The sequence below is a fragment of the Cupressus sempervirens genome, chromosome 1, assembly GCF_028749045.1.
Source record: "Cupressus sempervirens isolate cs-2001-9-10 chromosome 1, ASM2874904v1, whole genome shotgun sequence".
NCBI classification, from domain to species: Eukaryota; Viridiplantae; Streptophyta; class Pinopsida; order Cupressales; family Cupressaceae; genus Cupressus; species Cupressus sempervirens.
This window is the reverse complement of record NC_143118.1, coordinates 281035212-281051120: the sequence shown is the minus strand read 5'-3', so window position 1 is coordinate 281051120 and position 15909 is coordinate 281035212. Positions and strand designations below refer to the sequence as shown.

The following is a 15909-nucleotide window of genomic DNA, read 5'->3' as shown; positions in this document are numbered from 1 at the left end:
TAGGGATGGTACAAGAAATCTTGGTTGTGAGGATCTACCAGCATTGCAAGTATTCTGCCAAACTTTCTCCTCCTTTTTGTTTAGTGTGGACTAGGTCTACTATAGACAGTTTCGTTTCAACACAATCGGTATACTAAGAAACAAAGGCTTTAAAAAGTTTTGCAAAAGTTTTGATAGTGCCCTAAGGGATTCGACAAAACCATTCCAAGGCTGGTCCTACTAGGCTCTTGGGAAAGAGTCGCATGAGGAACAAATCATTATAAGGTACCTCTTAACAATGCATATAGAATTCCTTAACATGTGTGACTAGATCACTTTTCCCCCTAAATTTTTCAAACTTGTGGATCTCAAAATGTTTAGGAAATGGTGTCATCATGGTAGTCCTATCAAAAGGGTATGGGCAATCATTCTCAAACTTGAAAGTTTTGGTGTCTATTTTATCTTTAAGGGCTTTGAGAGCATTCTTCATGTCTTCCCATTTAGATTTTACAGGTGGGGGACCAAGTGCCCCCTATCCAAGTGCCCCCAGTGTAGGATACATACCAAGATTTGAAAATTGATGTGGAAAACCTTGATTGCCATATGGCATTTGTGGAAAAATAGGTTGCATAGTTGGTGGGATGGATGCTATGGGCTAGTGGAATGTGGTTTGTGCATACTACTACATTTGCTAAGAAGTTATTTGGTGTGGAAGGTAGCTATGAGGCTACTGCCTTATGAGATAGTTTTGTGTGGGTGCTTGAGCATACTACTAGCATGAAGATTGTAGCTGAAATGGTGGTAATGTGGATAATGTCTACACCATGCTTTGGGAATACATACCATGTCCAATATATGTGGGTTATGCACCTACTTGAGAGTATGACCAATTATGAATATGTACAAGGTAATATATCTATGGTAGAGTATTCGTCAAAGGGAACTGCAAGGGAAAGGTGGTTTGCCTATTTCCTAAAGGTGGCATAGAGAAATAGTTAGTGAGGGGTGGGAGTGAATAACTATGTGAAGTGGTGGATGATAGTGCCTGAGGTATGGACGTGACTGCAATGCTATGGGGGAGACTAGTGATAGATGCCTATGTCGCAGTAGTATTCTAAGGTCCCAAAGGAAATACAACTAAAAAGCTTTGGCTAGCTAAAAAGAGATTGATAGTGATGTTAGGTGGGATGAAAGATGAAGTATTGGACCCTAGCGGAGATATTTGAGTAGTAAATGGACTAGATGCGATGTGGGGTGGAAGCGAAAAGGTAGTGTTGTTGGATGCAAATGGAGGATTTGGTGGAGCAGAAAAATGAGTAGCAGAGGTAGATGCAAATGGTATACTCAGGGTTGGTTGAGATGTAGTATACACTAAGGGTTGAGTGAGAGTGGGATGGGTGTTTTGCAGAATAGGAATAGGCACCTAGGTCGAGGGTATATTTGGGTCTGTTGGTTCTACCTGAGGTGGTTGCCATCCAAACAAAGGGGGGGTAGGATCTGTTATGTCGATGGGAGGTGGATGCCCAAACTCAAAGGCACCGACATTGTCCCTTACAAAATTTTCCATGATGGTTTCCTTGTTTTGATCTCTAATGGCATTTACAATGGTAGCATGACCAAGTTGGTTCATCAGTGCCTCAATATCTATGGAGGATCCTGGTTCTTCCAAAAATTTTAGTGGTGGATCTAATGACAATGTGGAAAATACAAGGTATGGTTGAGCTCAGAATGTGTTACTACTATGACTAGGATCCATGTCCTTTTTCTGTGTGTTCCTGCAAAAACATGTGGTGAGTGGCAAGAAAGGATGATTTTTCTAAAGATGGTATTGTAGCAAGGGATGATGCTAGATATGTATGATACTAGGGGAGTCTAAATGATATGGCATTAAGTGCAAGAGACTTGTGGTTTTCTAAAAATATGAATGTCAAAATGTGATGATGATGTGAAATGTGTGACCCTAGCCTTTGGCTCAAGGTGATGTGGGACACCAATAACAACCTATTTCTAGCAAAATTTTGTGTTTCAAGGATACTCAAGATGATGGAAGATGTGATGTAAAATGTTTCTAAGTGAGTGAGGGAATAACACTAAGATTTTAAGAATGCATGTGGAGGGTTCTTCTTTAACAACCTAAGATTAGAGAAGATGGTCTAACTTTAAATGTTGGTGTGGGATAGTGTAATTCTTGGATGAGAGACCAAACCTATAAGTGCACAAGTTTGTGTGAAAAAAGGAAGGACCTAATTAGAATGAGTAACAGTAGAGTTGTTGATAAGGCTCGTATTAACACCACATCAAAAGGTTAGGTTTTGAATTTTGTAGTCCCATTCAGTTTGCAATGCTACCTCTGCTCTATCTTTCTCAATTTGATCTAATTTTTCAATCCTCAAGTTGGGGGTGTTCTTTTTATGCTATGCTTCAATTTCCTTATAAGCTGGCATCTGAGGAATCTTAGCCTTCTTAAACTTAGGTTTGGAATGGCCTTACATGAGATACTTCCAAGAGATTTGATCACAACTGTGGGGTTTTGGAGGTAGTGACTATGCTAGGTATACCTTTTAGACCTTGGGTTGGAACATAAATTCATTGAGAAATAGTAGGCTATGGATTTCAAGATTAATTTGGCTAACTATCTTCTAGGCAAGGACAATATGTGATATTTTTGGTCAAGTAGGTTGATAGCATAAGGTATTTTGAAAAGAGGAACTTTTGGTTTTTAGAGAAAAAGGTTTGTTTGGTAACTAGACTTTGTTGGGTATGCATTTGGTTTTCTAGGTAACAAGTATATGTAAAGGTAAACCAAGATGAAAAGACGTTGTTGTGAGTGGGCTTACTAACAACCGTTTTCCATATAGGAAGGTGAGATCTCTTAAAGATAAATTGTGATATTTTCAGTCAAGTAGGGTAGATGGCAAAGTATTTTTGAAAAAGAGAAAGACTTTGGACCAAAAAAGGATTTTGCAACTAGGAGCTACTTAGTGATTTTTTGGTGTGTTTTGAAAGAACAAGTATAACTTTTGAGAAAAATGGACAGATTGGACCAACAAGACAAGTAGTTGTTGTGAATGGACTTGCTAACAACTTTTTTTTGAGATGACAAAGGTAAAACTTCTCTTTTCTGATATGCGGGTGAATGAGCAAACAATTTCTCAAAGGAAAAAGCAACTTTGAGAAATACAAATAGTTGATCTCTTTAGTAAAAGGATTTTGATAATAATCATTGAATCGTGTATGTTCAACAAATGTTTTGCATGGGTCTTGATCACAAAATAAAATAGTTCAAACACACACTTTATCCCTAAGGTTAGATTTTTTATTGCAATATGCTATTCAATGGTCCACAACTTGATGTCTCCTAATTCTAGTGCAATATTTCTCTCTAATCGAAGAGGTGAGTTGATACAAGAGTCGATCAACAAAGGATACACATTAGAGAATCTTCAAGGCATGAAAAATATAAGTTCTCCTTCTATGGGAACAATGACCCTTGGAGATGAAACCCAAGTAGCCTTATGCCTCTACCCAGGGAGCACAATGGTGAGTAATCTTGGGGGATGTTGTTTCCCCTGCACCATGAATGAACATACCATGGAAAAAAGCAAGATACTTTTGACTAAGAGGGTTGTAAATGGGTCTGTAGAGTCTCTTAAATGGTTGTTACTGGCTATGATCCACTTAAGAATCTATTTAGGACATGCTAACATCATGGGAAAGTTTTCCCACCTCAGGCTACCCCCAGAAACATGTCGCCCGAACTTAAGAGATAGAGTGAAAAAGTTTACATTTCCCCTCATCTATATACTAGCTAGACTTTTTACTAGTTTGAGCTTCTCACCAAAGGGGCCACACTTCCTAGAGGTGGATGAACTTGCTAGAAGCACTCCTAGGTTGTTGCGAATTATCTTGCTAACAACTTTCGGTACATGTGTCATCTATTTTAAATGGTCTTACTTTGCATGAAAAGAGAGAAGTCCAAGATATGCAAAAATGCACAGTCTTGAAACACACAAGACATAGGGTTCATTACTATTTGGACACTTTAATGCTCTATTCTATGATTTTTGAAAACACATGTGTTTAACATACAAGATTCGTTCCAACTTCACAACATTGTCAACAAAAGTAAATCGAGTCAACAAAAGGGAAATCAAGTGCCAAAGCTTTAAAGAGGAGGGATAAGAGCATTTTAATCTTTAGGGCATTCAAGATTCGATGAAGTTTATTTTAAGCCCCAAATTTGAAGTGTTTGTACATAATATTCTTTAACGCCTTAAAATGAAGTGTTCATTGCAATGGTTAATGTTAATCTTTAATCATTCATTCCATAAAAAATGAAAAGAAAGATTTGTTCAATTTTAATCCATTTAAAAGATAATTATGATGATAAAACCTACAAAAGACACGTCAGCATAAAAATCTACATGGAAAACTATCAAAATTTTGACCAAACCAAATAACAGTGCGAACCTATGGGTTTAGAAAGCTATCTTGCAGATGTGAGAATGCGGGAAATGTTCACAGAAATGCTAGACAAAACTGGTGTAAACTAAAAATTTTAGGCCGCAAATTCAAAAAACATAGTATGATACTGCGAGCAAGCAATCCCACAGGTTTACTTTTGAGTGTTCTTGTAGGAAATTACTTCGACAGGTTTGAGAGGTCAATGGTAGGAATTAGTTTGAAAGTTTCACTAGGCAACAATTGTGTTCTTGTAGGAAAATGGTAGCGATCTTGCAGGTTTTTCTAGCATTCCCGTGAAAGGAAATATTGGTGGGAATGCAAATTTTTTTGGGACACGTGGTAGTTGTTGGTTGGGGATGAACTGCGAACTTGTAGTCATGGGTTTGTGTTCCTACGGTCACGGGATCGCATTCTCGAAGTCGCAGGATCGCAAAGAGAGCTAAGTTTTAAATGTTCATAAATTAAAAAAACACTTAGATGGCTAGGAGCACAATTCCCAAAGGATGACCTATGTACCTACAAAAAAATAAAAAAACTTATCACAAAAACATACAAGCAAACAAGGTTATTTTGGTTAATTAACACAAAAAACTCAAAAATCAATTAGATTGACCCAAATGTGGGGTCCCACCAGGCATGCCAAAATGTATCACCTAGTTGAGTAGTGCAAATTGAATACTAACTAATAAAGAAAGCATTATCACAACTAAATCATTTAACACGTAAGATAAGACTGATTGTTATCACCATAAAAGGAAGCAAACCAAGAATGGTAGGCTCCTAATGGTATAACATAACGATGCAATAGATTTGTCCCTGATTTAAGATGTGTATGCTCAAAAGATATGCTTGGGTGGAGTGAATGAAGCAAGGTTTCAATGATGGATTCATGGTGTGATTCCAACATTATAATAGTATTTTGGTAGTTTATGAGCTCTCAAAATAGCATTATAACTTTGCATGAAAGGTGGATGATTTTGTGAAGGGAGGAGGTTCAATTTATAGGCCAAGGCTTGGAGAAATAGAGGGTCAAGATGTCAAGATGATGAGATAGTGACAAAGTGTCAGGATGCACTCAAAAGGGAGCACAAGGATTGTGCTTGTTTAGCACCAATGGGGAGGTGACAAGTGTCACAAGGAGAATGCATGTGAGAGAATAGGAAAAGGGTTGGTCAAAGGAGTAATGAAGGAGGTTGAGTATGTAAGAGGGATGAAAGAGTCATTAAGAGAGGTATAAGAGATATTTTGGGGATGTAAGAGGTGTGGTTGAATTTGTTGACTTTGGCTTGGGTTAGCAAGTCTTAACCCATGTTTATGATTTTGCACATGATTAGAAGGGGATTAGAATTAGCTTAGAAGGGGGGTTAGGGGGTAAATGATTTAGCTTTGATGGAATGGGTTAGTTAGGAGGCTAAGTGAGGTTAGTATGGGTGAATGGGTTGGATTAGGGGTTAGGATAGGGTTTAGGAAAGGTTTTTAGGATTTTAGATATTTTATTAAATGTTTTATTCAATAAAATGGGATTATAGAATTAAATTGAATAGATTTGATGATTTATCCAATTTAATAGAGGAATTGGGATTTAATTGATAAATTGATTTTGGGTGATTCATTGATTTTATCAATTGGACTATAGTTAATTAAATTAATTAATTAACTAGGGGATGATGATTAATTAATTAAATAGTAAATATTTAATCAATAATGTCCTAGGAGATGACTAAATATGATTACTTATTGATGTAATTAGATTTAGGTGTCTATGTTGACTAGCATAACACAACTTACTAGGCTTCATATTTCTATTAATATTTCTCTTTTGTTCCATGATAAATAGTAAGTCAAAACCTTACTAGGCTAGTTAGTCACGTCTATTCTTCTCTTCATTTCTTCTTTTTGTGTTTTTCTTCTTTTTATCTTGGTTTAAGATTTGATAAGGGTCGAAGTCACATAGGGGTTTGGTGTCTTCTTGTCTCATTTATGTTGATAATTTCTCCAATAGTTTGATCTACTTTACCATGAGCATGAGGTAATATCATACTTTTTCTAAAGTTGACACTGAATGTGCCATCTTAGATTGAAAGAAGCTTTACTTAATTAGTCAATTAAGCCCCATTTTAGTGTTCTTGAGTTTATTCATGTTTTTAATTCTTGATACAACTTTGTACAACTTATCACACCAACGTTTTCCTTTCCTTCCCAACCCTTAGATAAAATGTCAATATATTATGTCAGGAATAGGTCAACTAGGTTTTTCTAATCCCCTTGGTTATCCTTTTTTTATGTGGAGCCTAATCAGACTCAAAGTTTACTTTTTCCCACTTCCTTTAGTGCATTTTCCACTAGATTTATCCTGTGCATATTTTGGTGTAGGGACCTCATGATAGGGGTCAAGGAGAAATTCCCCTTGTGGGATAAAGTCAAAGTACCCAAGGTGGGATACTAGGGAAAAGTCCCAGGCACACTCCCAATCATGACATAAGGTAGGGTCGAGGGGCAACACCCTTGAGGCCAAAAATGACTTTATTATTACAAAAGATATGAAGATTTATTTGTCTACTAGATGACATATTCTAGCCCTAATTTTTCTACTACCATAAGCATTGTATATAAAATGGCTTGGGATTATGGATTTTATGATGTATGATGATTTAGTAGCTTCTTGACGATATTTTAGAGTTATAAGGGATTGTAGATTGTAATCAGTTTGAAATCACTAGATAATAATATTGGACTCATTGTTTGGTGGACTTAGCCCAGGGATTGGGTGAAACACATTAAATCTTGTGTCTTCTATTCATTTATGTGTGCTTTATTCCCTTCTGATGTTATTTATATTTGCATTTAATTATTATTGTACTCTATATAATCCTAATATTTTTTTTGAAACTATAATTGGGGTCTCATCTCGTTGGTTAAGTAGTGAAATATAAAATCCTATCATCTTACTTCTAGTTTTAGACTCCAACATTTTGTGAGAGGTATATAAACAACCTATATCTTGTGAGCTTTGTATCTATAATCAATATTTCAAAACCATTCCCAAGATTTCAAGAGATATTATTGAGAAATAATTTGTTATTCATGTATCCAAGTATTCTTGAGAAATATTTAAAGCTTCCAAAAAAATCTTTTAAGGACATCTTCTACATTTTAGTAAGATTATCTCCTTCATGAAGACGAAGTAGAGGAGATATAAATCAAAGAATGAGATCCTTTATCTAACCACATTCATCCATTCTTCAAGAGAAGAATTAATCATGCATAAAATCATTGAATATTTGAGAAATATTTGTAGATCAATTTATTTGTGAAGGGTGTCTTTGATTCTTCTAGGTATGTAATTCCATAAACCAATAAATACATAAAAAAACATAAAAGAAACTTACAAGAATCTTCATAGATGTCATGGCACTGAATCTAGTTCTGAAGGTATAATCATTAACATTGTACATATAATATTAAATTTTTCATTTAGAAACTTTCCTTTCATGCATATTTTATTTCTATTTCAAGTTTGATACCTCAATCGATGTTTTACTAAGCTAAACCAATTCCTATAAATGGTTCCCTTGATTTCACTATGTAAGTAGATGTGGCATATACACTAGATTAGATCTAAGAAGCTCAAAACTAGTTAGTCATTAAATAAAAATAGTCAAGACTATGGGGTGTAGGTCAAACCAAGCTACCTCATCCTAAGAATAAGTTGGCATGGGTGACTTACTCCCTCCAAAATAGCTCTAAATTTATTCTATAGCTTGGTTATACCCTCTAGTTCCTATTTCAATAATTTTTAATAGAAATCTACTTTTTACTGATTTGTATATATTGAAACTAGTCTTTTCCTACTACATATCCTTCTATCTCACATCATTCAATCACATTCTCCTGATCAATTCCCCACACTTACAAATGAAGGATCATTTCACCCACTTAGCACTTAAGGCCTACTTGGGCCTAGTGGGCCATCTTTCTTTGTATGCAACTATGGATTGGTCATGAGGATTTTCATTAGGGAGCAATATAGAATCCATTACCATCCTCCTATCTCGACACACATTCTTTTATGTTACACTTGCACATAGAAAAGAGACAAGTTGTTTCGCATAGAAGACATTTTTGCTAGGAAAAACCCTAGTTTTAGAATTAGTCATGACACTAAAATGAATTAAGATATAGTTCAAAGAATGTTATTAGGTAATATAAGCTAGAGCTACAAATATAATTCTTTATAAATTTACAATCCATCTTTGTGTCAAAATTCTCTGGAAAGCATTAACGTTGAGCTTGTGAGTTGAATTGAGGAATTATTTCTCACAGATTTCATAACAAACACATAGATCTAGAAACTACATTTTGTCTCCAATAGCTTTGATGTTTGATTACTTACTCTTTATGACTCAATTATTTTGAGTTGAAATTGAGTTTTTTATTAAGCTTATCAATGCCAAAATTAGGGACAATAACTTGATTTTATTTCACATTTAGCATTTTAGGGTGTTAGTTTTTGAGAAAGCCAACATAGATCTAAAATTACCACTTTAATAAGCTAACAATTAAATAACTCGTATTTGGTCCTTGATTACTGGGGGTGGGTACGTTGAGGTGACTTGATCCCCCCAATAAAGGCTCTATCTCAGACTTAATAATGCTTGATTTAAAGATAAAATTGAGTTGGATTAAGAATTCTGGGTATAGGAGGGTATAATCTCTAGAATAGGGCCTAGATATGATGGGCAAGCATCCTAGGTGTAAAGAAATCATGCATCACCTACAAATATTTCTATTTCTAATTTTTTGAATAAGGGTTATTTCGTTGCATAGTTATTATTTGTCAAAGCTTACTATTTTTTGTAAGTTGTTAATATGATCTTAGAATGTTCTAATTTCATAGGTGGGGTTTCATCTTACATATTCCTATCAAGAAAGTGTCATTATTGTATCATATGTATTCGTGAAGTTATTGTAGATTTTCTATTTGAATTTTTGGTATAAAAATTTTATACTCTATTTTGAAGGCTTAAATGGCTCCAAAATGAGGTCAAAACTTAGAAAATGCTTGTGCACTCAAGCATTGTATAAAAGAAGTTTTCATTTTTGAAAAGGGATTATAATAGCCAATTGGGTCAACACTCTAAAAGTTATGGTCTTGAGAAGTTGGGCCACCCAAAAATCTTGAAAATACAATTTGCAATTATTTTGAGTCAATTCCATGTAATAAAATAATATAATTTTAGGGTTGTATAATATAATATAATATAATGTCTAGAACCTTCTAGGGAGGTGGAAAATTGCCTATATAAGGAAGGCTCATAGGTTGTTTAGGGCAGTTCTAGGTGGTGGCTCACAATTATGTCATGCAGAATATTTTAAGGAAGGCACCCAAATGGTTTTGCATATTGTATTTATAATTTTTTTAATTCCATACTTTTGGAGATAATAAGGAACTAATATCTAGTTATGCAAAGTTGTTGTCAGTTCTCTATTTTCTATTGTGTGTTTGTGGTATTAAGGGGAGCACCCTTCATCAAGATAAGAAAGAAATTGCATAAGGATTTAGTTTATGATGCTCAATTCAACCCAACTCTAGCTGGAGTATGAACCTACATCCATACTTCTAGTAAAATAGATCATAACATGGGGGAAAAAAATCCAAGATAAAAGATACAAGGACAAAACAATTTCTTAGGTAGCTACATGTTGTATTTTTAAAATCATAGCAAACACCACATCTTCCTCTAACTTTTTAACAAAATCCATGTCTTAATGAAATGAACATCATATCCTTCAATAGTCAAGAGTTTCCTAAATCTCAAACGTACATAAAAAATGCATATGTTAAACTTGAAAAATATGTCTTTGTGATACAGGATCATACCTAGATGCTCATGAGTAGTTGATCTTAAGTACGAAGAACCAAGGAAAATGTTTTATATGATATATTTACAAAAGCTTTTAGTTTTCTTATTTCTGTAATTTATATGCTTGGAGAAACAAGCTGGAACCATCTAGCATGTATAATCTTCTCTGATTTTATATTTTATAATTCAAGTAGTAGCAATGATTATAAATCAATATAAGAGTTAAAAAAACATTCATTACCATAGTGATATGATTACACGCCTAGAGCCTAATAAAACATCACGTTTCAATCTTCAACTAAACAAAATTGTATTTAAATGGAAACAATATGGGGAGTCAAATTAAAGGTAAGCTGAAAAGGGTAAATCTTTAAAATGTTTTGCGAAAGTCTCTGAACTAAAAACTTCACAAGTTTAAAATACTTTTTGTCAAAATTTTGATTGTTTGAATTATTTAAGGCTATTGTTCAATTTTCTATTATGTGAGAAAAGTCATTAAACTTGACAATGTTTTGTATGTTGATAGGTATGAGGAGATGCTTAAACTATTGTATTTATGTGGAACATTCAAAAGGAAATCAAATAAAAGCATTTCAAATATGCACACAATTCTAATAATCTTGAAAAAAATTCAAATATTTATTTAGTTTTGTATAAATTGAAACAAGCTTTAGGTTCAATTTGAATTTTGGTGTTAATATTAAATGTTAAATTTTGAAATTATAATTAACACGATGCATATAACAAATGATTTTTTTTAACATTTTATTGATCTCATCTTACTTGAATACTTGGTGGTTAAGGCATTTGAATTGGGCACAAATAAAACATTACTTGAAAGAGATGGAATATCAAGTGTATATTTAGATCATATCTTCAAATTGTACAAATAACATGTGTAGAATTATCAATTGTTCGTTTAATTTGATTGTACATGTTAATGTTGACAAAAGTAATAAGACTGCATAACTCAAATCATGATAAAAACATTATATTATAAAATCATTTATTTGTCAAAGATTAGATGATGAGTCCAATTGTACATTTTTCCCTATATCAACACACATTACATAAGACACTGATTGACACTTATATTGCATATGTATCATATTATTGAGTCAAAATATCTCAACTACTAGAGTCAAATATCAAATCCCCTCCCTCGATTAGCTTACTCTTGAATAAAAAGTCCATAGCAAATGACAGATTTGAAGCGTGGGCATTGAAGAAAGCCACAGGAACGTGAAGAATGTGCAGGAAGCGTCAATAAGCAAAACCCCCACATGATCGAGAAAAGTTTCAACTATCAACGCTTTCAGCGACTTTTGGGTATAAATTTTAGCTTAAGTTAAATTTCAATGATTAAAATCTGAAACGTTTGTTTTTGGTTTTTCTTTTTCTGGGGAAGAGAGCGTGTGGGACCTAACGCGTTTCTCTGGCAGATTTGGGTTTGATAAGCTGGGTAGAATTCTTCTCGGAATATGCCCAGATAATTAGTTGTTTGTAAGTTTTCGGAAAATGGAGCAGCAGAATTATAGAGATGGGTATGTGATGATGAGAGGGAAGATTAAAAATGAAATCTTTTCTTCTATTTTTGGAACAATGGCTTCTGAAATCTCGAACATTTTCTGCCGCATAGAAGTCAGCCCAACGTGCCCTTCTCTCCAGAGTCGTTTACATTCCAATATTTATCTTTACTCCTTTGAATTTCTAGTTTATAAAGCTTTTGTTTATATTAAGCGTCGATGTGGGATTAATGTCGTCGATGTGGGATTAATGTCGATGTGGGATTAATAAGTTATGCTGGCTTTGTGAGTTTTATAGTGGCTGTTCACAAGCTGTCTTATAATTAACGTTATTATCCAGTTTTCCACTGGGAGTTAATTATACTGTATAACTGGTGTTTGATTTTTTCCTGATTTTCATTTGCATTTGTAGAACTGAAATGAAATGAGTATTTTGTCATTGTGTTTTTTTTGGCTATGGTGTTGGAATAATTCTGCTGTTGAATAAGTAATTATTGCTGTTTGTTACAACTAAACAGAAGGTTATTATTAACATCTTCTAGTCTATTAATTGGTGACTGAGTAAACTTGCAGTTCTGTCATCTTTACCTTCTCCACACATGAAGCCAGTTGAGATTTTCTTGGTTCTAGAAAATGTAAGTGTTTCTATATAGAGAGAGAAAGGTAATTGCAGTGCAATAATCTGTCAATAAACAATATCTTTCTCTTTCAATATGTTTTGTGCTGCTGTTCTTTTCTCTTAAGTTTATTTATGCTTTCTTCATCGTATCAAAGCTATTGTGATTCTTGGGCAGTGTTAGCCTTTCCTTGGTATGAAATTCTAATGTTCTGCAGCAGGCATAAATCTCATTGAGCAACATTTTTTTTGGATAAAGAAATTGCTACACAAGTTTGGTGAGAATTTCTTTTACTGATTATTTTTAAAGTGCTGAAAGTTCTGATTTTTTCTCTCATCCAAAAAGGAGATAAATTGATTAATGAATTCTCTTGGTGTTACTTTGCCCTTAGTTAGATTGAATGGAAAGAATTATTATGATTGGGTTTCACAAATCAAATTGTCTCCAACTCTTCAAAATTGTTATGATGTTGCCATTGGTATTGAACAGAAACCAAAAGACTTCGGAAAAGAACAAGAGGACTGGGATAGGAGAGACAAGAAGACAGCAACCTTGATCAAATTAACATTTTCTGAAGAAGTTTTTCCAAAAGTACGAAATGAAAGAAGTGGAGTGCAAGTATGGAAGATATTGAAAAATCTGTATCAAAATTTAGGTGATGTATGGATTATATCTCTCACCAAAGAGCTATATAATATGAAATTCACAAGCTCACAAGAAATAGTGTCTCATCTAAGTAAATTAAAGGAAAAGAAAAATGAGTTGGCTTCACTTGGAAAGTACATAGATGATAAGGATTTTGTTCAAAACATATTACAAAGTCTTCCAAGTTCTTATCAATCTTTTATAAGGGGACTAGATACTGTAAATAAACTAAAAGCTATTAAATCTGATGAGTTGTGTGCTAAGTTAATTCAAGAAGAAAAATGTCAAATAAAAGAAAGAGAATCTTCTACTATTGAGTGTGAATCTCAAGCATTTGTAATGAAAGATAAACAATATTATCAAAAGGTACAAGATAATAAATCAAGTAAAAGGAATTGGAAGTATGATGATAAAAATAGCGCATCTAAGAATCCAAATAGAAGCAAGTGAAAATGTCACTATTGTGGCAAACAAGGACATAAAGCTAATGAATGCTACAAAAGGATTAATGATACAAAGTATAAGTCTACAAAATTATTTGATTCTAAGAGAAATGCCTTTTGTGTAGCACTTAAAGAAAATATTTATTTTAAAGATGAATGGATAATTGATTATGGTTTCACACAACATATGTCACAAAATAAAGAGTAATTTGAGTTACTAAATGAAAGAAATGGAAAAAATATATATTTGGGAGATAATAGTCCTCTAGAAGTTAAAGGAAGTGGAAATGTTCAAGTGAGTAATGGAAACTTTAAGAATGTGAAGCTTGTTCCTCAATTATCAACAAATCGTCTTTGTATTTTAAATTGTCAATCAAGGATATAAAATAGAATTTACAATGATAAATGCTTAGTCAAGGATGTGAACAATAATTATAAAGTGCTTGCAATTGGTAAAGTGGAGAATGAATTATATAAATTTCATGAATTCATTAAAAATAAAGATGTATGTGCTATTGCCAAGTATGATGATGTGAGCTGGTAGTGGCATAAGCATATGGGACACATTAACTATCAAAGCCTCAAGCTTATGGAGAGGCTAAATATGGTGCATGGGCTCCCAAGAATCTCACCTAAGAAAAAGGTATGTGAAGGATGTGCAATGGATAAACAACATATAGAAAGTTTCCCACAAGGAAGATCATGGAGGGCAAAAACCTCTTTACATTTGGTTCATAGTGATGTCATGGGTCCTTTTAAAACATCCTCACTTGGAGTTGCAAGGTATATTCTTACATTCATAGATTATTGTACTAGAAAAATTTGGGTGTATTTCTTACAAAAGAAGGATGAAGTGTTCCATAAGTTTAAAGAGTTCAAGATTCTAACTAAAAAATAAAGTGGGAAATCTCTAAGAATCATAAGAATAGATAGAGGAACTAAATATATGAATAAGGAATTCTTGGGATTTTGTAAACAAAATGGCATAAAAAAAGAATCAACTATTTCTTACTCACCACAACAAAATGGGGCTGCAGAAAGAAAGAATGGGACTATAATGGAAATGGCTAGGTGGATGATTCATTCTAGAAATATAGAAGTCAATCTATGAGTTGAAGCAATTCATACTACAATTTACATTCTCAATAGAACTCGTACAAAGGTTGTTATGAATATAACCCTTGAAGAGGCTTGGAGTGGAAGAAAGCCTACTATGTCTCATTTCCATATTTTTGGTTGTACTACTTATGCTCACATTCTTGATGAAAAGAGGAGTAAATTAGAAAGAACAAGTGAGAAGTACATAATGGTGGGATATAGTGAAGAGTCAAAAGGTTATAGGCTATATAATCCTCATACAGTGGAGTTTCATGTTAAAAGAAATGTTTGGTTTGATGAAGCTATTGAAAGTAATAAATCTCCCATATTTTCTCATTTTCTAATTTTTCTTGAAGAAGATAATTCTATTGGCACTACTAATTTAGATCAAAACATGACATCTCTTCCAGAAGGAGTAGCCATGTAGGTTGAAGATTCAAGTAGTAGTGATGATGAGGACACAAGGAAGACAAGGAAGACTCTAAGCATTCAAGAAGTCTAGCAAGACAACCCTAAGATCTTTGCTAACTATGCTCTTATGGCTAAAGTGATGTAGGTTGAGATTCCAAGCACATTTGAGGAAGCTAAAGGAAAAGTTGAATGGAAAGAAGCTATGCAAGAAGAGTACAACGCCTTGTGCGTTCTTCCAACTAATTTTATTCTCTCTCATATCCTTTGGTTATGGAACTGATTATTACATTGAAATGGAGTATAAAGCGAGTAGATTGAGAACAACAAAAGAGTATCAATATTTGTCTATGAAAGTTTTATGTTTAAATGGAGGAGTTAAAAGCCAATTAATTGACAATTGTTTTCTCCATATTTGTCAAGGAAACTTTTACACAATTAAAACAAATTGATAAAAGTTTTGATAAGATGTTTATGTGGAAGAGGTATCTAGTGTTTGTTTCAATTATCAAACTTATTATTATTGTACTTGCTATAGTACAGTAGGCAAATACTATTGCATTCAATTTTTCTGAAATTTAATTAATTTCTACTAATCAAGAGTAAGTATTTTTGAGTTATGAAAATATTTATAAATTTTTATCATTTATTTATAAATTTTCTATCTAATTCAAATTATATGATTGGCTGAATTGTTTGTGTGTTATAGGAGCCCTTTTTTGGAAGGTTCTCTATATTTTATTTTTTTGGCTAGATTTTTGGTAATGTGACAATTTAAACTATAGAAATTTCTATGATTCTCAAATAAGAAATCATGTTTGAATTGATAATTTAATATATTAATTACATAAAGTAAGTAATAAGA

The 15909-nt window shown here is 33.4% G+C and overlaps 1 long non-coding RNA gene across 1 annotated transcript; it reads left to right on the top strand.

Moving 5' to 3' along the window:
* Window positions 1–11650: 11650 nt before the first annotated feature.
* Window positions 11651–13221, top strand: LOC149577192 (uncharacterized). Its single transcript, XR_016364454.1, has 2 exons — window positions 11651–12727; window positions 12940–13221. It is a non-coding gene; the product is annotated as an uncharacterized LOC149577192 (long non-coding RNA).
* Window positions 13222–15909: the final 2688 nt, after the last annotated feature.